General features: G+C 40.5%; 1 protein-coding gene across 1 annotated transcript in view; it reads right to left on the reverse strand.

Moving 5' to 3' along the window:
- Positions 1–25,931, reverse strand: part of LOC105464629 (membrane-spanning 4-domains subfamily A member 4A) — a 121,342-nt gene extending 95,411 nt beyond the window's left edge. The window contains exon 1 of the mRNA XM_011712662.3: positions 25,832–25,931. The gene's annotated coding sequence lies outside the window, so the exon portion shown is untranslated. The remainder of the gene's footprint in view (positions 1–25,831) is intronic.
- Positions 25,932–26,489: the final 558 nt, after the last annotated feature.

Below are 26,489 nucleotides of genomic sequence, written 5' to 3' on the forward strand. Positions count from 1 at the left end.
GAATGTCTCTCAGCATTGTGTGAGCCCTGGTAATCATACAGCTTACAACTACCTGGCTAGTCTTTAACCGTACTTTTAAAATTTCAACCTACAAAGGTACAGCTTAGTATTGGACAACAAATTTAGGATACTTGCAGATTTCTGGAACTCTGTCTATGTAGAGCTATCCCTTTTTTGGTTCTCTTCTCACTAACTCCAGCTGTCTCAGTGCCCTCAAATTCTGGTTTTTGTCTTCTGAATTCAGCAACATCAGAATAAATCTCTCCCCCTGACCATGGTATGGAAAATTTCTTCATGCAGAAAACCAGAGCAATTATCATATTCACTTTATTTTTTCATTTGTCAACGTTGAAAGTCCTGCACTAACTTTGTCCAATGTCTGGAAAGAGTTGTGCTTATTTTTTTTCCAGTTTTCTTTATGATTTAAAAAATTTTATTGAGACAAGATCCAATTCTGTCATCCAGGTTCTAGTGCAGTGGTGCAATCATAGGTCATTGCAGCCTTGAAATCCTGGGCTCAAGGGATCCTCCCACTTCAGCCTCCCAAAGTGCTGGGACTAGAGGCATGAGCCACTGTGCCCAACCCAGTTTTTTAACTGTACAGAGTGGAAGATTAATTCTGGCTCTATCATAATTGGAAGAGCTGAGCTTCAACTTTAAAAAGATTCTCATGAATATAAATATTAGCATTTTTATTTCTTTCTTTATATTCCAAATTTACTTAAGCATGTCAACATATGTAACTTAATTAAATCAATACTTCTAATTTAAAATATCCAAGCAGAAAATTGAAGTATTGTCATTTTTATATGCTGTTATTTTTAGTCACCTTATTTAAGTTTCTTGAAGTAGCTATTAAAAGGCCCTATCACATTCCAGTTATTTTATATTTAAATTAATTTGTGATATTTTCCAATGTTTTATATAGTAATATCCAGACAGTTTTAATATATGCTCAAAGGTCTTTTCTTCACACAACAAAAAATACAAAAAAATATAATAGGATAAAGTTGCACACTTTCCAGGGAAAATATTTAAATCTTTTAATTAATTAAAATATGTCCCTTGGTTTAAATTTTGAGTTTACTGTATGAAAAACACAGAAAAGATGTATAAAGCAACATCCTTTTGATTGCCTGGTGGATAGAAAAACAACTAAATTTGAGATACAGTTTGAACAAAGCTGACCGTGCTTTTGCCTTCCTGTTTGAATCTCTTCAAGATCGGCGATTTATTTTTTTACTGACTAAGGTTTCTTGGGATTGCTAATGCTCATGTGATTCCCAGGAACTTAATTACTTGTGAATAACTCTGTGAGGCTGATAATACTAGATTAAGAAAACAATTCATCTTCAATAAGTACACTCTTTCTAGCAGAAGAAGCAGTTCAGAAAGTTCCTTGTGGTTTCCCCTCTGGATCTTTTCATCATCAATTTCAGCAAAGGATGATATTTTCCCCCAGGTAAAGGTCAAGACAGCTTGTTTTAATCCTTCTCAGACTCTAGGTACAGCTTCACCAGATACAGTGGGTAACTTGCTCCCATCTCTTAAATGGATGTCTTCAGTTCAGCCAGGAGGGGCTGGACATCAAGAGGAGGAAAGTCACAGTCTGGATGGGGCTCAGGAACCACATAGTGCTGTATTAGCTAGCTCTCATCTAGGGTGGTTCTTTTCCCCTTATGCCGGCAGCAAAGTGCTCAACCCTTGCCAATTACTTCCAGTAATTCATTTTTTATCTTAATTTTTTCTTCTACTTAGTATCCCCTCATATTTGGAAAAAAATGAAAACATTTCCATCTTACCTCCAACTCTGAAGCCACAGGCACTGTGCCCCTAACAGGGTCGCCAAAATTACATACATGCATATATATATGTATACACAAATATACACGCACACATGTATATATGGAATATATATATAAATTTTTAAGTTATTTGAAAATATATTTAAATACATAAATAATTTGTGTATTACACACAAATATGTTATTTGAAAATACCTTTAAATATTTAAATAACTTGTATATTACATATAAAGGTATGTTTTTAAAAACATTTAAAAACATAAATAACATTTACATTACATACAAATGTATGCTATTTGAAAATATAACTAAATATATATATAACTTGTATATTACCTAACAAATTTATGTATATTCCATATACATATATGCATATACTTTTTTTACTTAAGTTGTAACACTGGCACCATCTGCATGTAAGATAAGATTCCTTCTTTGTTGACAAAGATTATCTTTTCTAGAATTAGGATTAGAAAATTTAGTTATTTAGCACTTGGTCGTATTGTTTCAAAATTTTGAGTTAACTTATTCTGGAACTAGAAATGAACCTGCAAATTCTGCAAATTTTGCTTATAAATGTATCATATGCATATATTTGTTTTAGCCTACCTAGAAAGCAGAAGTTTCATATTTCAGTCACTTTTTATTTTTCTATCTAAAAGATATTTGATTCAAGAAGAAAATCAGTTCAAAGTTTTTGTTTATAAATATGATATATTATCTATTTCCAATTACATTGCCCAAGTCAGAGTCTATTATTTTCCCCAGGCAGATATTTGAAAGGACTCAACAACCACCAAAGAATGTACTCACATGAGGCTTTTATCTAAAGGCAGAAGGTACAATGCAGCGAGAGAGTAGGCAAGCACTGGAGACATTCCACAGTGCACGATCGCCATAGGCCTAACCAGACACATGAACCATGCCAGTTTCTGACTTGAACTGCCCAGATCTATGCAAGAAACTCTCTGTACCCCATTGAATAGAAGTCGAAACAGGTTTTGTCAAACCCATTAGGCTAGTTGCAAGTCGTTAACAAAGAAATTGACCTTGGGATTGGCCAAGAGAGTTTAAATAATTCTAAATGGCACAGTATAAATCCCAATGTTCTTAGCTTGATAAAGAGTCAAAATCCATACATTTAGGCATCTTCAGGGCTGAAGACAGAGCCCTTAAATACATCTGTAGATTAACTCTATAGCAAAATATCTTTATTCAACAAATGTTTATTGAGCATTGACTATATTCCAGGCACTATTGGGAATATAGAGTGAACTAACTCAGCTGTCTGTGACCTGACGGAGCTGACATTCTAGCTTCATTCTACAGTTATCCTTCAGGAGGCAGTTTTAGCACATTCAGTGTGATTCTCAGTTAAAAGCGAAAATAAAAACTTAAATTCCTAACTTAATTTTTTTCTTATAATTAGCCTCTTTTCATCATACTGAAACCTCACTGACCTACAAACTTGAGAGGAAATATACAGATATAATTTAATCCCTGAGTTTTTTGCTTGTATGTTACCCAGCAAAATAACACAATAAAACTGAAGAGAAATCAAACTCATAAAAAAATGTGTGCCATATGATTTCATTAATTAAAAGACCAAAAGCACTGAAACTAATCACAGTTATTAGAAGTTGAGATAGTGGTTACTCTTGGGGTATAGTGACTGGAAGGGAGCAAAAGGCTCTATACCTTCTTAGCATTTGCTATTTCTTAATTTGTAATTGGATGGTAGGAACACACATGTCTTTACTTTTTGATAATTTATTGACCGTACATTTATGATTTACGCAGTTTTTGTGCTCTTTCAACTAAAACATTGGCATTAGAACCCTGTCTCAGGCTCTGTTTTCTAATGAACCCAGACAGAGAGTGCTTGAGCTGATACAGTGCCTGACCTTCCTGGGAAATAAAATGTTGGTTGATTCAAGCAGTCCCAGCTCCCAGAGCCTAAGCTCATGCAATGTCCCATTTCAGGGAACTCTAGAGTCTTAGCCCAGCCAAACAGTCATGCCTCCTGGCACCTCAGCTAATGCAGTGCCCTGCCTTCTGAAGAAATAGAATATTGGTCAAGTCAAGCAGTCATGCCTGCAAGGGCCTGAGGTGACATGGTGCCTCACCTCCTGGGGAATCAAAGCCTTTACCGAGCTGTGCCACCCTACACTAAAGACTAAATATCTAGAACTCTCTGCCTCCCTGGAATGAGACTAGCCACCTGGAATCTGAGCTGCTGAGGTATGATGTCTCTTAGGGAATGGAACATCGCTGCACTACTCCCTGCCTCCCAGGGCCCAAGCCACAGTTGCCTCTCACCATCCTTGCATCTTTGCTGCCACTGCACTTCCCTTCTCAGAGCCTGAGCTGCTGCCATGTTTCATCAACCCAGGATCCAGAGTCATAATTAAATGGTGCCCTTGAAGTCTTGAGTTGGCACTGTGCCTTGTTGACTTCAGGACCTGATTGCAGATGCACCTGGTTCCCCAGGGCCTTAGCCTCTCAACCACCTACTTTTTCTCCAGAACTATAGTGATACTTCACTCCACCCTACAGAGTCAGAGTCACAGCTCCATCCCTGCCTCTTGGGCCTGAGCTGCTGGGGTAACTCAGAGTCACAGACTCTAGCTTTGTGGGTAATCTACATTCACCATGACCTAGAGAGTAAAACAGTGTACCAAGACTTAGGTGGAAGTTGTTTCATAGACTGGGTCCAGAACCTTGGCACTACAGCTACCCCAAGAGGCTGTACCTTGTATTTCAACACTGTTGTGGCTGCCTGTGGGCTGTGTTAGATCAAATATCAAAAGGGATTCCCTCAGCTAAGATTCTCTAGTGTGGGGAAAATGATTAAAAGAGGAAACCAAAAGCCCTATCACTGAGGACCCAAATAACCAATGCTGTCACGATAGCTGCCACAAACTCCTAACATCCAACTGTACTCTCAAAGGAAAGTTTGAGGACAAGAAGAGACAGATTCGGCAGCTCCGCATTTACTCATCTTTCTGACATATCCTGGATGGTCCCCCAAATGAAGCAGGATATTTCTCTGATCCCTTTATGGGTGGGAACTGGAGTGCATGGGTGCCAGCAAAGGCAAACTCCACTCACTTGCTGCTCCAACCCTCATGGGAGAGGGTGTGCAGGTGACCAGGTGCAGGAGTCAGGGCAAGCACTTTTGGGTGACCCCAAGAGTGAACTTCATACCAGCTGTGCAGCAGCATCTAGGAGAGGGTATCCACGACCCTTGAAGCCCTAGAGGCAATGTTACAGTGCTTTTTAGCTTTGTCATCTGCAGACAGCTTATATGTTAACAGCTCAGTGGAGGGTCAGTGTGACAGCCTTTTGCACCTACACTCATGGCACCTGAGTTCTTGTCCAGTGTCCAGGAAGAATGAGGTTGCATGAAGGAATCAAAGATGGCAAATGTGGGAAATTGCATTGCCTGTGAAAGTGGCTCTCAGTGGGAAGGGGAGCTGCAAAGGGGATGGAGTGGGATGTTAATCTTCCCCTGGAGTCCAGCCATTCCCGAACTGGACTGCTCTTCGAAGCTATGCCGTCAAGCTGTTCCTTTGAACTCAAGCCTCTTCTCTCCAATGTTCGACTGTAGTCTCCAATGTCCTGCTTCTCCTCAGTCTGCTGGCTGAACCTGAGGTCTTTATGGGCACAGGATGGAGGGCTTGTGGGCCATGGGTGGTTTTGGAAAAGGCAACATTCAAGCAGGAAAACAGGAATATAATGTTCTCACTTTGGGCTGCAGTATTGGACTTTTTGGCTTGAGAATGGGGCCCTCTCCCAGGACTTGCTCTCTTCTGCCCAGAATTTCCCTGCCTCCTGTCCCTATCAATGCTACCCAACACAATATAAGGATTTGACACAATCCTTATTCAGAGAAGTATAAAATAAAATGCTAAAATTCATGTGGAATCACAAAACACCCTGAATAGCCAAAGCAATTCTGAGAAAGAAGAACAAAGTTGAAGGCATTATGCTTCTTGATTTAAAAGTATATTATAAAGTTATAGTAATCAAAAGAGTATGACACCAGCATAAAAGCAGACATATACACCAATGGGTCAGAATAGATAGCCAAGAAATAAACCCAAACATAGATGGTTTCTATGGTTTGAATATTTGTGTCCCCTCCAAAATGCATGTTGAAATTTAATCTCAAATGCAGTAGTATTAAGAGTTTGGGCCTTCAGGAGGCAATTAGGTCATGATGACTCCTCCCTCATGAATGAAATTAAGGTCCTTATAAAAGAGGCCTCACGAAACATTTGGACTATTTTGCCCCTCCATTCCTTCCACCATATGAGGACACAGAGTTTGTCCTCTCGGGAAGATGCAGCCACAAGGTGCCATCTTGGAAGCAAGCATGGTGACCCTAACCAGACACTCGACCTGCAGCACCTTGATCATAGACTTCTCAGTTCCAAAACTATAAGAAGTAATTTGCTAGTTTTTATAAATTACCCAGTTTGGGGCACTAAATACCATTGTGTTGAGATGTCAGATGAAAATGAGAAATATTATATTATAAAGTGGAGGGAAGGCCATCCTTGTTACCAAGAGGCAGAGAACTTAGCTGAATTGTGTCCATGTCCTAGAGTTTTGTGGAAAGCAGAACTTAAGAGCACTGAACTAGGATATTTGGTGAAATAAGTGTGCAAGTAAAGTGTTTAGGGAGATGACTGCTTATAGTAAAGTGTGAGAAGAGAGAAATAAATTAATCAAAAAAATTATACTCAAAAGAGAAGTGAAATGTAAAGATTTAGAAAATTATCTCCCTGGGGCTGGGCACGGTGGCTCACCCCTGTAATCCCAGCACTTTGGTAGGCTGAGGTGGGCGGATCACAAGGTCAGGAAATTGAGACCAACCTGGCTAACACGGTGAAATCCCATCTCTACTAAAAACACAAAAAATTAACCAGGGATGGTGGTGGGCACCTGTAGTCCCAGTTACTCGGGAGGCTGAGGCAGGAGAATGGCGTGAACCCAGGAGACGAAGCTTGCAGTGAGCCAAGATCGCACCACTGCACTCCAGCCTGGGCAACAGAGCAAGACTCTGTCTCAAAAAAAAAAAAAATTATCAGCCTGGCCAAGTAGAGATAAAAAGCTGTCCAGGGGAGAAAATTGACGGTGTGGCCAAGCTTATCACTTTAAGTGATTTTAAATAAGAAATCAGTATGGGTAGGTGGAAGCCAGATGCTACTCACCAGGACATTCCACCAGTGGAGGAATGACCCCACTGGTATTTGGGAGATCTTTGAGGCTTCCACTCCCAGAACAGGCACAGAGTGCTGTTTTTATTGACAGATGAATGGATAAAGAAACTGGGACACACACACACACACACACACACACACACACACACAATGTTATTCAGCCTTTAAAAAGGAGATATTGCCATTTGTCACAACAAGCAAGAACCTGGAGGACCTTATGCTAAGTGCTAAGTGAAATATTAAATAATCTCATTTATATGTGGAATCTAAGCAAACAAACAAACAAAAACCAAATGTAGAATACACAGAGACAGAGAATAAAACTGTGGTTCTCCAGGTAGAAGACAGGAGAAAGGGAGAAAACCGAGGAGCTGTGAGCTGTAGGTCAAGAGATACAAAGTAGCAGATACGTAGGATGAGCAAATCTGGAGATCTAATATATAATATAAATGCTATGTTTTATCACATTGCATTGTATTTGGCATTTTTGCTAAATGAGTAGATTTTAGCCACTTTTTCCACACATAGAAATACAAATGGGTTTTGCGTGGAGCAAGATGGCCGAATAGGAACAGCTCCAGTCTCCAACTCCCAGCGCGAGCGACACAGAAGACCGGTGATTTCTGCATTTTCCACTGAGGTACTGGGTTCATCTCACTGGGGAGTGCCGGACAATCGGTGCTGGTCAGCTGCTGCAGCCCGACCAGCGAGAGCTGAAGCAGGGCGAAGCATCACCTCACCTGGGAAGTGCAAGGGGAAAGGGAATCCCTTTTCCTAGCCAGGGGAACTGAGACACACAACACCTGGAAAATCGGGTAACTCCTACCCCAATACTGCGCTTTAAGCAAACAGGCACACCAGGAGATTATATCCCACACCTGGCCGGGAGGGTCCCACGCCCACGGAGCCTCCCTCATTGCTAGCACAGCAGTCTGCGATCTACCGGCAAGGCAGCAGCGAGGCTGGGGGAGGGGCGCCCACCATTGCTGAGGCTTAAGTAGGTAAACAAAGCCGCTGGGAAGCTCGAACTGGGTGGAGCTCACAGCAGCTCAAGGAAACCTGCCTGTCTCTGTAGACTCCACCTCTGGGGACAGGGCACAGTAAACAACAACAAAAGCAGCAGAAACCTCTGCAGACACAAACGACTCTGTCTGACAGCTTTGAAGAGAGCAGTGGATCTCCCAACACGGAGGTTGAGATCTGAGAAGGGACAGACTGCCTGCTCAAGTGGTTCCCTGACCCCTGAGTAGCCTAACTGGGAGACATTCCCCACTAGGGGCAGTCTGACACCCCACACCTCACAGGGTGGAGTACACCCCTGAGAGGAAGCCTCCAAAGCAAGAATCAGACAGGTACACTTGCTGTTCAGCAATATTCTATCTTCTGCAGCCTCTGCTGCTGGCACCCAGGCAAACAGGGTCTGGAGTGGACCTCAAGCAATCTCCAGCAGACCTACAGCTGAGGGTCCTGCCTGTTAGAAGGAAAACTATCAAACAGGAAGGATACCTACACCAAAACCCCATCAGTACGTCACCATCATCATCAAAGACCAGAGGCAGATAAAACCACAAAGATGGGGAAAAAGCAGGGCAGAAAAGTTGGAAATTCAAAAAATAAGAGCGCATCTCCCCCAGCAAAGGAGCGCAGCTCATCGCCAGCAATGGATCAAAGCTTGACGGAGAATGACTTTGACGAGATGAGAGAAGAAGGCTTCAGTCCATCAAACTTCTCAGAGATAAAGGTGGAATTACGTACCCAGCGCAAAGAAACTAAAAATCTTGAAAAAAAAGTGGAAGAATTGATGGCTAGAGTAATTAATGCAGAGAAGGTCATAAACGAAATGAAAGAGATGAAAACCATGACATGAGAAATACGTGACAAATGCACAAGCTTCAGTAACTGACTCGATCAACTGGAAGAAAGAGTATCAGCGATTGAGGATCAAATGAACGAAATGAAGCGAGAAGAGAAACCAAAAGAAAAAAGAAGAAAAAGAAATGAACAAAGCCTGCAAGAAGTATGGGATTATGTAAAAAGACCAAATCTACGTCTGATTGGGATGCCTGAAAGTGAGGGGGAAAATGGAACCAAGTTGGAAAACACTCTTCAGGATATCATCTGGGAGAACTTCCCCAACCTAGTAGGGCAGGCCAACATTCAAATCCAGGAAATACAGAGAACGCCACAAAGATACTCCTCGAGAAGAGCAACTCCAAGACACATAATTGCCAGATTCACCAAAGTTGAAATGAAGGAAAAAATCTTAAGGGCAGCCAGAGAGAAAGGTCGGGTTACCCACAAAGGGAAGCCCATCAGACTAACAGCAGATCTCTCGGCAGAAACTCTCCAAGCCAGAAGAGAGTGGGGGCCAATATTCAACATTCTTAAAGAAAAGAATTTTAAACCCAGAATTTCATATCCAGCCAAACTAAGTTTCATAAGTGAAGGAGAAATAAAATCCTTTACAGATAAGCAAATGCTTAGAGAATTTGTCACCACTAGGCCTGCCTTACAAGAGACCCTGAAGGAAGCACTAAACATGGAAAGGAACAACCGGTACCAGCCATTGCAAAAACATGCCAAAATGTAAAGACCATTTAGGCTAGGAAGAAACTGCATCAACTAACGAGCAAAATAACCAGTTAATATCATAATGGCAGGATCAAGTTCACACATAACAATCTTAACCTTAAATGTAAATGGACTAAATGCTCCAATTAAAAGACACAGACTGGCAAACTGGATAAAGAGTCAAGACCCATCAGTCTGCTGTATTCAGGAGACCCATCTCACACGCAGAGACATACATAGGCTCAAAATAAAGGGATGGAGGAAGATTTACCAAGCAAATGGAGAACAAAAAAAAGCAGGGGTTGCAATACTAGTCTCTGATAAAACAGACTTTAAACCATCAAAGATCAAAAGAGACAAAGAAGGCCATTACATAATGGTAAAAGGATCAATTCAACAGGAAGAGCTAACTATCCTAAATATATATGCACCCAGTACAGGAGCACCCAGATTCATAAAGCAAGTCCTTAGAGACTTACAAAGAGACTTAGACTCCCATACAATAATAATGGGAGACTTCAACACTCCACTGTCAACATTAGACAGATCAACAAGACAGAAAGTTAACAAGGATATCCAGGAATTGAACTCATCTCTGCAGCAAGCAGACCTAATAGACATCTATAGAACTCTCCACCCCAAATCAACAGAATATACATTCTTCTCAGCACCACATCACACTTGTTCCAAAATTGACCACATAATTGGAAGCAAAGCACTCCTCAGCAAATGTACAAGAACAGAAATTATAACAAACTGTCTCTCAGACCACAGTGCAATCAAACTAGAACTCAGGACTAAGAAACTCAATCAAAACCGCTCAACTACATGGAAACTGAACAACCTGCTCCTGAATGACTACTGGGTACATAACGAAATGAAGGCAGAAATAAAGATGTTCTTTGAAACCAATGAGAACAAAGGTACAACATACCAGAATCTCTGGGACACATTTAAAGCAGTGTGTAGAGGGAAATTTATAGCACTAAATGCCCACAAGAGAAAGCAGGAAAGATCTAAAATTGACACTCTAACATCACAATTAAAAGAACTAGAGAAGCAAGAGCAAACGCATTCAAAAGCTAGCAGAAGGCAAGAAATAACTAAGATCAGAGCAGAACTGAAGGAGATAGAGACACAAAAAACCCTCCAAAAAATCAATGAATCCAGGAGTTGGTTTTTTGAAAAGATCAACAAAATTGACAGACCGCTAGCAAGACTAATAAAGAAGAAAAGAGAGAAGAATCAAATTGACGCAATTAAAAATGATAAAGGGGATATCACCACCGACCCCACAGAAATACAAACTACCATCAGAGAATACTATAAACACCTCTACGCAAATAAACTAGAAAATCTAGAAGAAATGGATAATTTCCTGGACACTTACACTCTTCCAAGACTAAACCAGGAAGAAGTTGAATCCCTGAATAGACCAATAGCAGGCTCTGAAATTGAGGCAACAATTAATAGCCTACCAACCAAAAAAAGTCCAGGACCAGATGGATTCACAGCTGAATTCTACCAGAGGTACAAGGAGGAGCTGGTACCATTCCTTCTGAAACTATTCCAATCAATAGAAAAAGAGGGACTCCTCCCTAACTCATTTTATGAGGCCAACATCATCCTGATACCAAAGCCTGGCAGAGACACAACAAGAAAAGAAAATTTTAGACCAATATCCCTGATGAACATTGATGCAAAAATCCTCAATAAAATACTGGCAAACCGGATTCAGCAGCACATCAAAAAGCTTATCCACCATGATCAAGTGGGCTTCATCCCTGGGATGCAAGGCTGGTTCAACATTCGCAAATCAATAAACATAATCCAGCATATAAACAGAACCAAAGACAAGAACCACATGATTATCTCAATAGACGCAGAAAAGGCTTTTGACAAAACTCAACAGCCCTTTATGCTAAAAATGCTCAATAAATTCGGTATTGATCGAACGTACCTCAAAATAATAAGAGCTATTTATGACAAACCCACAGCCAATATCATACTGAATGAGCAAAAACTGGAAAAATTCCCTTTGAAAACTGGCACAAGACAGGGATGCCCTCTCTCACCACTCCTATTCAACATAGTGTTGGAAGTTCTGGCTAGGGCAAGCAGGCGAGAGAAAGAAATCAAGGGTATTCAGTTAGGAAAAGAAGAAGTCAAATTGTCCCTCTTTGCAGATGACATGATTGTATATTTAGAAAATCCCATTGTCTCAGCCCAAAATCTCCTTAAGCTGATAAGCAACTTCAGCAAAGTCTCAGGATACAAAATTAATGTGCAAAAATCACAAGCATTCGTATACACCAGTAACAGACAAACAGAGAGCCAAATCATGAATGAACTTCCATTCACAATTGCTTCAAAGAGAATAAAATACCTAGGAATCCAACTGACAAGGGATGTAAAGGACCTCTTCAAGGAGAATTACAAACCACTGCTCAGTGAAATCAAAGAGGACACAAACAAATGGAAGAACATACCATGCTCATGGATAGGAAGAATCAATATCGTGAAAATGGCCATACTGCCCAAGGTTATTTATAGATTCAGTGCCATCCCCATCAAGCTACCAATGAATTTCTTCACAGAATTGGAAAAAACTGCTTTAAAGTTCATATGGAACCAAAAAAGAGCCCGCATCTCCAAGACAAACCTAAGTCAAAAGAACAAAGCTGGAGGCATCACGCTACCTGACTTCAAACTATACTACAAGGCTACAGTAACCAAAACAGCATGGTACTGGTACCAAAACAGAGATATAGACCAATGGAACAGAACAGAGTCCTCAGAAATAATACCACACATCTACAGCCATCTGATCTTTGACAAACCTGAGAGAAAAAAGAAATGGGGAAAGGATTCCCTATTTAATAAATGGTGCTGGGAAAATTGGCTAGCCATAAGTAGAAAGCTGAAACTGGATCCTTTCCTTACTCCTTAGATGAAAATTAATTCAAGATGGATTAGAGACTTAAATGTTAGACCTAATACCATAAAAACCCTAGAGGAAAACCTAGGTAGTACCATTCAGGACATAGACATGGGCAAAGACTTCATGTCTAAAACACCAAAAGCAACAGCAGCAAAAGCCAAAATTGACAAATGGGATCTCATTAAACTAAAGAGCTTCTGCACAGCAAAAGAAACTACCATCAGAGTGAACAGGCAACCTACAGAATGGGAGAAAATTTTTGCAATCTACTCATCTGACAAAGGGCTAATATCCAGAACCTACAAAGAACTCAAACAAATTTACAAGAAAAAAACAAACAACCCCATCAAAAAGTGGGCAAAGGATATGAACAGACATTTCTCAAAAGAAGACATTCGTACAACCAACAGACACATGAAAAAATGCTCATCATCACTGGCCATCAGAGAAATGCAAATCAAAACCACAATGAGATACCATCTCACACCAGTTAGAATGGCAATCATTAAAAAGTCAGGAAACAATAGGTGCTGGAGAGGATGTGGAGAAATAGGAACACTTTTACACCGTTGGTGGGATTGTAAACTAGTTCAACCATTATGGAAAACAGTATGGCGATTCCTCAAGGATCTAGAACTAGATGTACCATATGACCCAGCCATCCCATTACTGGGTATATACCCAAAGGATTATAAATCATGCTGCTATAAAGACATATGCACACGTATGTTTATTGCCGCACTATTCACAATAGCAAAGACTTGGAATCAACCCAAATGTCCATCAGTGACAGACTGGATTAAGAAAATGTGGCACATATACACCATGGAATACTATGCAGCCATAAAAAGGATGAGTTTCTGTCCTTTGTAGGGACATGGATGCAGCTGGAAACCATCATTCTTAGCAAACTATCACAAGAACAGAAAACCAAACACCGCATGTTCTCACTCATAGGTGGGAACTGAACAATGAGATCACTTGGACTCGGGAAGGGGAACATCACACACCGGGGCCTATCATGGGGAGGGGTGGGGGGAGGGGGGAGGGATTGCATTGGGAGCTATACCTGATGTAAATGACGAGTTGATGGGTGCAGCACAGCAACATGGCACAAGTATACATATGTAACAAACCTGCACGTTATGCACATGTACCCTAGAACTTAAAGTATAATAATAAAAAAAAAATTTTTTAAATCTTAAAAAAAAAAAAAAGAAATACAAATGGGTAACTCTTCGAGATAATGGATATGTTAATTTACTTCACTATAGTAACCATTCTATTCTTCATATGTATCTCATAACATCATGTTGTATACCTTAAATATGTACAATAAAATTTATTTTTAAGAATGTAAGTGCTTGACATCATGATCCTGGATCTCTAAATACATAGAATATGTCTCCTAAGAATACTATTATCTTATGTAGCTTTAATATTATTATTACATCCCCAAATTTATTAATATAATCACCTAAAATATAGTTCCTATTAAAATTTCCTCCATTATCCCCAAATTATCTTTACATAAACTTTGGGGATAAAGGAGGGGATTATGTGTTTAGATGTAAATAAACACATAAATTATGGTTCACTCATACATTTGGTTCTCCTGTCCTTTGAGTCTCCCATAATCTACTGTTAGAGAAGCTTCTGACCATTTTTTTGTTGTTTGGTTTCGTATTTGTTTTAGCCTTTTATGACATTTTTTTTTTGAGACAGAGTTTTGCTCTTGTTGCCCAGGCTGGAGTGCAGAGGTGCGATCTCAGCTCACTGAAACCTCTGCCTCCCGAGCTCATGCGATTCTCCTGCCTCAGCCTCCCAAGTAGCTGGGATTACAGGTGCCTGCCACCATGCCTGGATAATTTGTTGTATTTTTAGTAGAGATAGGGTTTCACCATGTTGGCCAGGCTGGTCTTGAACTCCTGACAGGTGATCCATGTGCCTCGGCCTCCCAAATATCTGGGATTACAGGCATGAGCCACCGTGTCTGGCCCGACTGTTTTATTCAGTCTGGAGCGTTTGTTTTATATAGTACCCCATATCTTGGGCATTTCTTCTTGTTTTTCCATGAGTTCAAGTTAACTATTTTAATAAGAACACAACATAGAGTATATGGTCTACTTACCAACCTTCCCTTGCATCACACAAGGAGGCACATGATAAAAGTTTACTCCAGTTTTGGCGATAGTTACTTTGATCAATTGATTAAGATGGTGTTATCGACTGAATGTTTATGTTTTCCCCAAATTCCTATGTTAAAATTCTAACCCCTAATGTGATGATATTAAAAAGTGGGGCCTTTGAGAGGTGATTAGGTAACTAAGGTGGTGTCCTCATGAATGGGATTGGTGCTCTTATAAAAGAGACCCCAGGCTGGGTGCATCTGGCTCACATCTGTAATCCCAGCACTTTGGGATGCTGAGGCGGGTGGATCACCTGAGGTCAGGAGTTCGATACCAGACTAGCCAACATGGTGAAACCCCATCTCTACTAAAAATACAAAAAAATTAGCGGGTTATGGTGGCGGGTGACTGTAATCCCAGCTACTGTGGAGGCTGAGGCAAGAGAATTGGAGAATTGCTTGAATCCGGGAGGCAGAGGTTGCAGTGAGCCAAAATCGTGCCATTGCTCTCCAGCTTGGGCAACAAAAGTGAAACTTTGTCTGAAAAACAAAACAAACAACAAACAAAAAAAAAAGAGAGAGAGAGACTCCAGAGAGCTCTCTCATTCCTTCCTACCATGTGAGGACACAGCTAGAAGACAGACATTCTCGAATCAGAAAGTTGTCCCTCATCAGACGTGAGGATATGCCAGTACTTTGATGTCAGATGCCACTGCCTGCAGAATGGTGAGAAATAAATATTTGTTGTTTCAGTTACCTAGTTTATGGTATTTTTGTTTTAACAGTGTGAACAAAGACAGGTGGTATTCACATGCTATCTTCATTCTAAAGGTACACTCTTAACTTCGTAACTAAAAAGTAATCAGTAGGCTGACACTTTTAAGACAATGTGAATATTATGTTTCCGAACATATTTTCACTGGATGGTTTTAGCATCCGTTAAATTTGTCATCTCATCCTCTATTCTCAGCCTAAATGTGTTACTCTACTTTATTACTCAAGTTACAACTGAAAGACAGAAACTTGGATATCAAGCTATAAATATTTTGCATTTCCTGGGAACACATGATTGTAGCAAACTCTTAGATAAATTGATCCTAATTATGTGTCGATGTTCATTATTCATGAGGAAATTAACCTTGATCTCATGTCAGTTCATGGCATGATTTAAACCATCCATGTATCTTAGGTAAGTCAATGTTTCCCCATGTAGCCGAGGTGCTAAGTGCAAGTATTAACTTATTCAGAATACCATCAACCTTGTCAAAACCATAAAACTGCTATCTCTTTATTAGTTGACCCAAATTAATGATTTGGACAGAGATGTTTCAAGACATTTTGAGACACAAACCATTAAACAAATATACCAAATAAAATACAAGAGACAAATAGAAAGCAATTGATCTGAGGCTATTATTTATATAACAAATAAGGTTTTATCATGTTAGAAACACCCACAGAGCCGCAGAGATCAGCCAGAGCTGGAGGACTCTAACTGTTGATTCCTCCTCCTCACAAAGAGTCACACACTTCATTTTGCTTAATTGTCGGTTTGAGGACAATGTTTCCTCCTTTCTTTCTTTCACACTTTCCTGTTTTCCTCCATTATAGAAAGAAACTTCTCACGTATGTATGAGAAATCACAGTCACTTTTATGAAATAGTTTATGCTGAACATTAGCCCTTCCTTCTCTGAATCCCTTGAATGCTGGAATAGTTGCCAAGTTGTGTTTTCAACTGAAGACGTCCTATTGCCCAATACTAATTTATTCAATGGAAATTATAAGAAAAATTAAAATTCTTACAAGCACATAAATATTTTTTTCTTCTCTATTCCAGCCATTTAGGAACTTCTTAGTTCTTTGCTTAAGATAATATATGCAAAAGGAGATGCTGCTTACCAGCTTCTAGCTTTTGTTTTCCAGCAATCCAAAGAATAATATCTCACTAGAGATTTTACAATAAATGCTTCAGAAAGATATAGCAAAAGGGAAGAGTTCCTAGTATATGGGGTACGAGAGGTATCATGGAATGGAAGGGATAACATGATAATTAAGAAAAGCACAGATGTCCTTACAGAATAGAAAATTTTCTGGTCCTAAAGGAGAGGAGTTGGAAAGTGGGTAATGAAGGCTGAGATGCAGATGGGACCTGAGAAACAGGGCTAGCTAGGAAACAAAAACACAAATAATTGTTTTGGGTCCAAAGAGTTAAGGCCTTCTTATTCTCTAAGGAGAGATCCTTGGATCTAGAAAGGCCAGAGAGACAGACTTGCTCATAGACCTGCAGGAATAAAATATATTTCACGGAGAATGTGCACAGGGAGTTGTATGTATACTTAGAGGAACTCCAAAATTTCTCTCCAACCCCTTGTTGTCAAACATAAGCATCTGTTTTTGAGTTCTGACATAGGAACTTGGGATAACTAGATGACCTCTCAGCACAATAGGCTCTAGCAATAGGAAACTGACTTGAGTGTCATCAGCAAGGTGATGGAATAGGAAGCCTCAGGCCCTCATTTCCCCATGGAGAGACTGACTTGACAACAATGTATGAACTACATTGCCTTTGTGAGAACTCCAGAAACTAGTTAAGAAGTTGTAGCACCTTAGGTGAATGTAAAGCCAGGAAAAGATGCATCAAAATGGGGAGAAAATGTCGCATTTTACTCATCCCGGCCACTCCTACACTGGCACAATGTGACTTGATCTACAGAAAACATTAAAGTCCCAGTGGAACAGGAATTAAAAGAAATTAAAAACTGTGTAAGCAAAAACTCAGTTGTATGTAAAAAAAGCCCAATTCCCCTTAAGGAAGGGAAAGGGCTGGAGTCCTTTAAAATTAACTGCCTGTTTTTCTTTCTGAAGCTAGTGAACCTTATCTCTCCCTTTCCCAGGCATTGTGAAGACTCTGTTTCCCCAGCTGTGCAACTGCAAGGTCACTAGGCAGATAATCTCAAGTCATAAAACATAATGTTCCTTGAAAAGGAAGAAATGATGTAATGCATGTCTTAATTAAATAACTGTCTTTGTTTCTCGCTTCTGTAATATGCTCACCCCTGCACAGATCTCCCCGCAACCCACAAAATGCTTAAAAGTTAACCAGACTCTTTGTTCAGGGCTCAGTCCTTTGGATGTTAATCTGACTGGGTTGGTGCACCTAAACAATTAAATAATTCTTCCTCAACCCCTCGGTCTCTCCAATTACTTAATTATCCTGCTGCACCAGGTTCTCCCTTAAAGAGGCAAGAGGAGTAGACCATGAGTCCAGCATTCTGGGTTTTGTGGCGACTACCCAAGGTACTGGTTTCTGTCTTGCCTGACTCAGTGCAAAGTTGAATGGCATATTGTGAGCCTCTGAGAACAAAGGCAAGCACCCTGTTTCAGCACTAGGGAGACTGTAGTACTGCAGGCAGACACCAGGGGGAGAAAGAGGAAGAAGCAGGCAAAACCCTTTTACTAGGAAATTACACACACATATCCCAAAAAAGTTTGAAGGGCCCCCAGAATCTCTAACTATGCTAACCGATAAAGGTCTTCCACTACATAAAGTCAGTTTGTAATTACTGGAAAAGGTCGGTGTGTTTTTCAGATGCCCAAATCTCAATAAAAGATCACAAGGCATACAGAGAAGCAAGAAAACATGGCCCAACTAAAGGAACACAACACATCTCCAGAAACTAACTTTAAAGAAATAAATATCTATGAGTTACATGATCTTGTAGAGATATTGGTACACTCATATTTATTGCAGCATTATTAATCATAGCAAAGAGGTGGAAGCAACCCAAATGTCCATCAATGGATGAATAAAGAAAATGTGCTATATACATGCAATGAAACATTAATCAATCTTACAAAAGAAGGAAATCCTATCATGTGCTACAGCAAGAATGAGACTTGGAGATCTCATGCTAAATAAAATAAGCCATTACAAAAAGACAAATACTCTGTGATTCCTCTCATATGAGGTATCCAAAGTAGACATGTAGCAGGACAAGTTGCAGGCAAAACCCCTCAGACACTGAGTTAAAGAAGGAAGGGCTTTATTCGGCCAGGAGCTTTGGCAAGACTCACATCTCCAAAAATTGAGCTCCCAGAGTGAGCAATTTCTGTCCCTTTTAAGGGCTTACAACTCTAAGGAAGTCTACATCAGAGGGTCATGATTGATTGAGCAAGCAGAGGGTATGTGACTGGGGGCTGTGTGCACCAGTAATCAGAACAGAACAGAACAGGACAGAGATTTTCATAGTGCTTTTCTATACAAAATGTCTGGAATCTATAGATAACATAACTGGTTAGGTCAGGGATCGATCTTTAACCAGGCCCAGGGTGCGGCGCTGGGCTGTCTGCCTGTGGATTTCATTTCTGCCTTTTAGTTTTTACTTCTTCTTTCTCTGGAGGCAGAAATTGGGCATAAGACAATTTGAGGGGTGGTCTCCTCCCTTATTCCCCCCCTTTGAGAATCTCACTCATTAGTGGGAGTTCTCACTTTCATTTTCACTACCCATGTCTTCTTGCAAGACAGATCGATAGTGATTCACATAGTACATTTGCGCTGAAGCATTTTGGGGAACTAAGGTAGCGATTAAGCTTTTTATCTTTTGAAGAAGTACAGGTAGCAAACAAGGAAGCAGTAAGCAGATTTCTATTACTATTATAACTCCTGTTATAAGAGTTTTAAATCTTTCTAGCACTGGGAACCATTTTCCAAACATGGCCCCAGGATCAAATCCATGCCACACTTGCACAGGCACATGTGCCAGTTTTGTCATATTTCTAACTATGTCTTCAACTACTTGCCCCGATCATCTATGTGTAGACAGCAATTAGTAAGGTTAAATTTCCCACAGACCCCTCCTTCAGCTGCTAGCAAGTAGCTAAGAGCCAATCTATTTTGATAGATACCATTTCTCAACTGAGTTTCTTGCCAGGCCAGAATAGTCAAGGCTCTGCCAGTCTTATTAGTGCTTATTTCTAAGACAGCTTGTAGCTGTATGATTCAGTTGAGAATGTAAATGGGGGTCCAGTATCTCCATGAGCCATCTTGTGTCCAAGTAGCAGGCCCATAATATTGTATGATTCTCTCAGGGGGCTATTTATTATCTTTCCAATTTCCTATAGCTATGCTTCTCTTTTTGCGGGAAGCATAGACAGGGAAGCCCAGGAGTTCACCTGTCTTTATGGGCAGTAGGGAGAAAGATGTTTTAATAGTGCCAATAACACTACCTGCCCACTGGTTGGGTAATTTGGCATAAGGTCTATGCCCACATATCCAGTATAATCCAGTGGGGGCTGTCCAGTCCTGGTGGTACTCCGGGTGGGTCCACATGGTTTGCAACTTTGGGAATTTACTAAATGGATTTTTCTTAGTGTGGTTTGAACTCCACTAGGTGGCTGTTTTTGTAGTATTATTATACAGTTTTGCCCAAGGCAACTGAGTCTTCCCACAGGAAGGGTGAAGTCCTTCCCCACTCTTGCTATACAGTATTGTCTAATGATTGAGGCTTTTAAGACCCAGAAGTTATCAGGGTGATTTTCTTGAGCCGGGAATTTATCAGGAACTGGGTCTGTAGGTACTGGTTCTCAGGCTTCCCATGGCCGTTGATCTCCCATTATAGTTCCTCCACATACATAACATGAAGTGACATTGAGAGGCTGGGCTACATGCTCAGCTAATTGCAAGAACAAATTTCTTGTTTTTCCTGGAATTTCTGGTACTGGCACATTCAGTTCATCATAGAAATTTGAAATACTGGCTCAGGAGAGCATTTATAAACTTCTTCTCAAACTACAATATTTACTCAAGGATCCAGTCCAGCACCATCGATTTCTAGGGTTACATGCTCCCCCGTTTTCCAGCGAGGATCAAGGGGGTTGGTTATTCCAAGTTTTAAGAGGTTACACTGACCACTGGTACAGGAAGGGCCACTTTTCCTTTTCTGAAGGTGGACAGGATTTTTTTTCATTTTTTATCCAAGTAGCCTAAAAGACACAAGACCTGTATCCACATTTATTTTCACACAGTCCTAATTCATGACAAATGTACTTATTTTTTGTCATATAGCCCCTTTTTTAATTAAGAGAACCACATCCTATTTCTAACTTATTACTATTAATGACAGCACAGGCATCAAATTTTAAGGTGACTTGTTTGGGAAACTCTTTTTCTTCTGTTTTGGCTAACACTTTACTCCTATCGTTTATGAGCCCCCACGAGTCCTCAGTCCTTAATCTTATTTCAAAAACTGTGGTCATGGGAGGCTCAGATGGGTCATAACACGCATCAGGTTGGTCATTTCCTGGGTTACGTACCTTGTATAGAATAACATTATACAAACAAGTTCTTTTTAGAGTTCCAGTACACTTATAATAACCATAAAATAATAGGACTGTAACAACTTTTTGTCCTACCTCGGTGACTTGATGTATACACTGGGAACAGTCCTCAGTCTGAGGAAGGTCAGTTGAAGTCCTTACTGTACAAGTCCAAATTTTAAGGAAAATGAGTACCACAATGAGTTGTCTCATGCTTTGGCCACGCATGGACCAGTCAGCTTCCGGGTGTGACTGGAGCAGGGTTTCTTCAGAGTCACTTTGCAGGGGTTGGCAAAGCTGTTCCCGTCCACATACAGCTCACAGTCTACTGATGTTCAAGGATGGTCTTGGAGGTTGGGACCACTAGAATAAACTGAGTCCAATACCTCTACAGTTATGTTCAGCTGAGCTCTCTGATACTGAGAGCAAGGTGGCGGGGTTTAGGGTGTTGCAAACTTCAATGGTTATGGGGATTTTCACATAGCAAGCTTTGTTACTTGGTTAATCTAGCATTTGCTAGCCAATGATGTCCTTTGGTATTAATCAAAGTTACCACAGCATGGGGGATCTTTATATTCAGGTTTTGCCTAAGGGTTAGTTTATCTGCTTCTTGTACTAACAGGGCCATTGCTGCCAGGGCCCTTAGACATGGAGGCCAGCATTTGGAAACCCCATCTAGTTGTTTTGAGAGATAGACCACTGGCCTTGGCCAGGGTCCCACAGTCTGGGTTAAAACTAACTGCCATGTAGAGTATAAAGGGTTTTGTCAGGTCAGGTAGCCCCAGGGATGGGGCCGACGTGAGTTTTTCTTTTAACTCATGAAAAGCTCGTTGCTGTTGGTTGCAATAGATGTAGTTTATCCAATCTGCATTTTTATTAACTGTTATCTACTAAAATATTAACTTAAATCTTGCAGCTATTTGATTTCAAGCTTTAAATTGATCTGGTATTCCCTGTGGGAATCCAATCACATCTAAATAGATGTGAGAGTTGAAAGATCCATAAGGGGCTTCTCTCACTGTACGATGTCTTAATTTTCCTCCCTCTCGTTGATGAAATGCCAGGGTGAAAGGGAGAGCCAATTGGACTAAAGTACAAGTGCCACTCCAGTTATTTGGCAGAGTGCCCAGTAAAGGTCCACCACAATACCACCACACATCCGCTGGGGGATGAACAAGGGCTGACTGATTGATAAGCTCTTGAAAATTCTTAAGCTCATCGCATCCCTTCAGGTCTCCAAGGAATGCTAAGTTTCCTGAGAGACACAAAGTGAACTTAGTGTTGGGAGATGGAAGCTGGATGACCCTCGGGGGCTGACCCGCAGGGTGCCAGACTTTGGGATATAGCAGAGAGAGCTTGGCACAACTTATTACTCCAGGCTGTAGAATCCTGGAAAAGAGCTTCCATGCAGCCCATCCTGGTCGAATGGAGGACCACCTTAGTGGAAAGGGGACAATCTGGGCCTTTGGCCTGCCATGTGCACAAGCATAACAATTGCTTTTGTTTAACATGTGGAGGGAATATTTGATCCATTTCAACCAGGCATTTCCATCTTGGTATCCTGTCTTAATTGCCAAAATTTGTTTTAAGTCTTTAACTTCTATGATTCTCTACTAAAATGAATGTATGATTTTAGGAAATTACAAAAACCAGTTGGGGCAGTCCATCCTTGCTCTTTAGACATTCACAGATGTTGGACCAACTACAGCACAAAAGCTCTACATTGGGGGGCAAAACTCCTGCTTGACACTGGAGTCTTTATTGAAATTTCTCTGGATTACGTGGTCCTAATTTACTAATGTCCAGTCTGAGGAGAGTCGGGAGAGACAGAGGTACTTTTCTAAAATAGAGAGCTGTCTTTGACTTGGCAAGTCCCCACAGGGTATAACAAGGCAAGCATTAAATGCAATAATTTGAGGTGAAATTGACTTGGTTATGTTAATAACTAGATGGTCAGCAACAGAGAGAGGAAAGAAGAAAGAGTAATAGAATAGACTAAAGAGTTACATTTTTATTAGCTTTAGTTTGGTAGGGTTTTCCCCTGGGACTATGGCCCACGACTCTGGAGGGGATGGTGCTTTCTTGACTTGGGTGTGATGAGTCCATCCTTTTTTTTTGCTGTACAAACAGCAGTCTTGGTGGTTAGCAGCACAAGGTAGGGTCCTTCCTAGGCTGGCTTGAGTTTACTTTATTTTTTCACCTTTTGATGAGAATGTGATCTTCAAGCTGGTGCTGGTTTACCGGAAATTCTAGGGGTGGTACGTGTGCTAAAAGACTTTTAGTTTTGAGGGAAAGGGAAGTGGAATATAAACCAAGTATATAATTTTTAGGAAATTGACCTTTTGTTTTAAATGTGGGGACATCAGCAGTGGACTTTATAGTCCTTAGTGCCTTTCTACTGAGAAATTTCCTTTAGCACCTATTTTTTGTTAATTTTTAGACCAAAGAAGCCAAACACCATTCTATATTTGACAATGTTTCCTGTATGATTTTTATACCAGGTGAACTAAATTTCACCTTTATATTAGTGTGCTATTAATGTTAAACTTAGTTTTAATAAAACTTTGTAGACATATTTATTTAATTTTTAATGTCGGACCATAAGGTAAGATTTTTATAGACTCTTTTAAACCTTTTATAGTATTTGTTGAAGAGCAGGTTAATGCTTTAAGAAAAATCTGTTGTGTTTTTATTTTAATATTCAGTTCACAGAAAAACTGGATTATACCCCTTTGACTTTAGCCAATATGTTTACACACAGAATTTCCTTTACAGTTAATGTTTTAAAACTTACTTAAACCTTCAGAACAATTTTTTAACCTTTTAATGTAGGTAAAAATCCACATTCTTATGCCTCCTTATAATCCTTTTACCAGAGATACATTTTACTTTTCTTATACACCTTGCACATAAACTGTTTTTTCAATAGTTTTACATTCAGGAGGCCAAGTTACTTTTAAATTATACAACATTTCTTGCATAAATTTTTTTAAGACTTTTTTTTCTTTTTCATGACTTTGCAGACAATTCTTCGACATGCCTCAACTTTCTGACTTACTACAAACATTTCTTTAACAACCAGTTAATTTATTTCAGGACAAGAATTTACCATGTAACATTCTTTTTACATAAATTCTGTCCCCCTTTTGTCCCTTTATTTTTTTTTCCGAAGATAACCATTCTTTTCCAAAGCAAATTTCCTTTATGTCTGTTGTCTAGACTGTCTAAGGCCACAAGATTAGAAGTTACTATAATACATGTTACACTGTTAACTTTTAGCAAATTTTACTTTTGTTGAAAACCTTGTAAGTTTGGGATTTCAATTATCCTTTGCTATTAATAAGACATTGTTTAGTCCAAATTAACTTAGAATTGGTATAGATGGCTTTTTTTTTCCTTCAATTACCCAGGAGGAACCATCCATCATCCTGTCCTGAAGGGAGTTCCTCCTAGGTCTGGTTGGACCTTTACATGGTAATTAAGATTTAGATCCCCTGTTAGGAAACCTGCTGGGTTAAGGGAATTTTCAGTGGTTAATGTTAAATCTTTTTTTTCCTTAGGATACTTCTGAACTGATGAGGTGTGCTCACAATGAGGTTTCCTCTAAAAGTTACTTTTCTACTTTCTTGTGTTAGCAAAGCAGTTGCCACTACAGACTGAATGCATTTGGGCCATCCACAGATTACTAAGTTAAGGGTTTTTTATAGGAAGGCTACAGGTTGTCAACAGCCTCAGTGCTTTTGGGCTATGCCCTTGTTTACACTTATAACAAGGTGGTATTGGAGTGTTGTAGGGTCACAGAGAAGACCTTCAATTATCAATTATAGATTTTAAATTTACCCTGGCTTTTAAATGAATAGGGTACACTGTTTTTTTCTTAACTACTTGTATATCTCTTTCTTTCTCTCTTTAACTTTCTGTCTCTTTCTCTTTGACTTTCCTTTTGCCTCTGTCTCTTTCTCACTCTCTCTCTGCCTCTCTCTTTCTCTTTCTCTCCTTGACTCCCTCTTTGTCTCTCTGTCTCTTCCTCTCTCTCTCTCTGCTGGTCTTTCCTTGCCTCTGCCAGCCGTTATGCTGCTGTTCTCTTAACCACTGTGGGTGGGTGGGGGTGGGGGGGACAGTGGGGTCTAAAACCAGCTGTAACCAAGTGTCTATGTACGGGAACCGGTCTGGGTGCCCTGGCTTATAAGTTACCTTGTGCCATACCTTTGAAACAAGGGACCTGTCCAGGCTTCCTTCTGATGGCCAATCCACCTCTAATACTGGCCAGTCTATTTCACACAAAGTTCTAAGTTTTGCTGGTGTCATAGTAACACTGTAATCTTCCTTAAATCTTTTCTTGAAATTTTTCAATAGAATTCCTAGTTGGGTGGGCTTACTTTGTGCCTGACCCATGTCTCCTTGAGACAAAACACCACGCTCACACCACACACACACTACAAAACAAAGAATCGGTAAAAAGAGCACACACACACACTTTTACAGTTTACACCAAACCAGAATCAAAACCAAAATCAGAGTATCAAGAAGTCCAAGCCAGGTCAAAACCAAAACCAAAGTATCAAGCAATCCAAGCCAGGTCAAAACCAAAACCAAAGTATCAAGCAATCCAAGACAAGTCAAAAACAAAAACCAAACTGCCAGTACAGGCACGTCATGGGTGATTGGACCACTCTTCCACTCAAATGGAGTGGGCAAGTTCCAAAGACCAGTCTTATCAAGTTTCAGATGTCCAGACTTCAAGTGCCTGCTCCTTCCCAGTGTTCAGCCACTGCTTTGATCCTCTGCTAGGGCCTACCACACGCTGCTCTGGCAAGGTGTTCCACCGGGGCAATTGCCTACCTGGGAGCGCTCTCAGGATCCACATCAGTCAGGCTGGCTGGAGTCTCCTGCAGGGATGCTCCACAGGGGAGGCCTAAGCTGCCTAAGGGGCTGCCTTGACCATCCATTAATCACCTCGCTTCCTGGTCAGGGAACCAAGAAATGAAACAGGACAAGCCACAGACAAACCCCTCAGACACCGAGTTAAAGAAGGAAGGGCTTTATTCGGCTGAGAACTTCAGCAAGACTCACATCTCTAAAAACCGAGCTCCCCGAGTGAGCAATTTCTGTCCCTTTTAAGGGCTTACAACTCTAAGGGGGTCCCCATGAGAGGGTCATGATCTATTCAGCCAGCAGGGAGTGTGTGACTGAGGGCTGCATGCACTGGTAATCAGAACAGAATAGAACAGGACAGAGATTTTCACAGTGCTTTTCCATACAATGTCTGGAATCTACAGATAACATAACCATTTAGGTCAGCGGTCGATCTTTAACCAGGCCCAAAGTACAGCGCTGGGCTGTCTGCCTGTGGATTTCATTTCTGCCTTTTAGTTTTTACTTCTTCTTTCTTTAGAGGCAAAAATTAGGCATAAGACAATATGAGGGGTGATCTCCTCCCCTAGACACAGAGCAAACATGGAACAGAAAGTAGGGTGGTGGTTAACGGGCTAGGAATAGG

This window comes from Macaca nemestrina, chromosome 12 (assembly GCF_043159975.1).
Source record: "Macaca nemestrina isolate mMacNem1 chromosome 12, mMacNem.hap1, whole genome shotgun sequence".
In the NCBI taxonomy this organism is placed as follows: domain Eukaryota; kingdom Metazoa; phylum Chordata; class Mammalia; order Primates; family Cercopithecidae; genus Macaca; species Macaca nemestrina.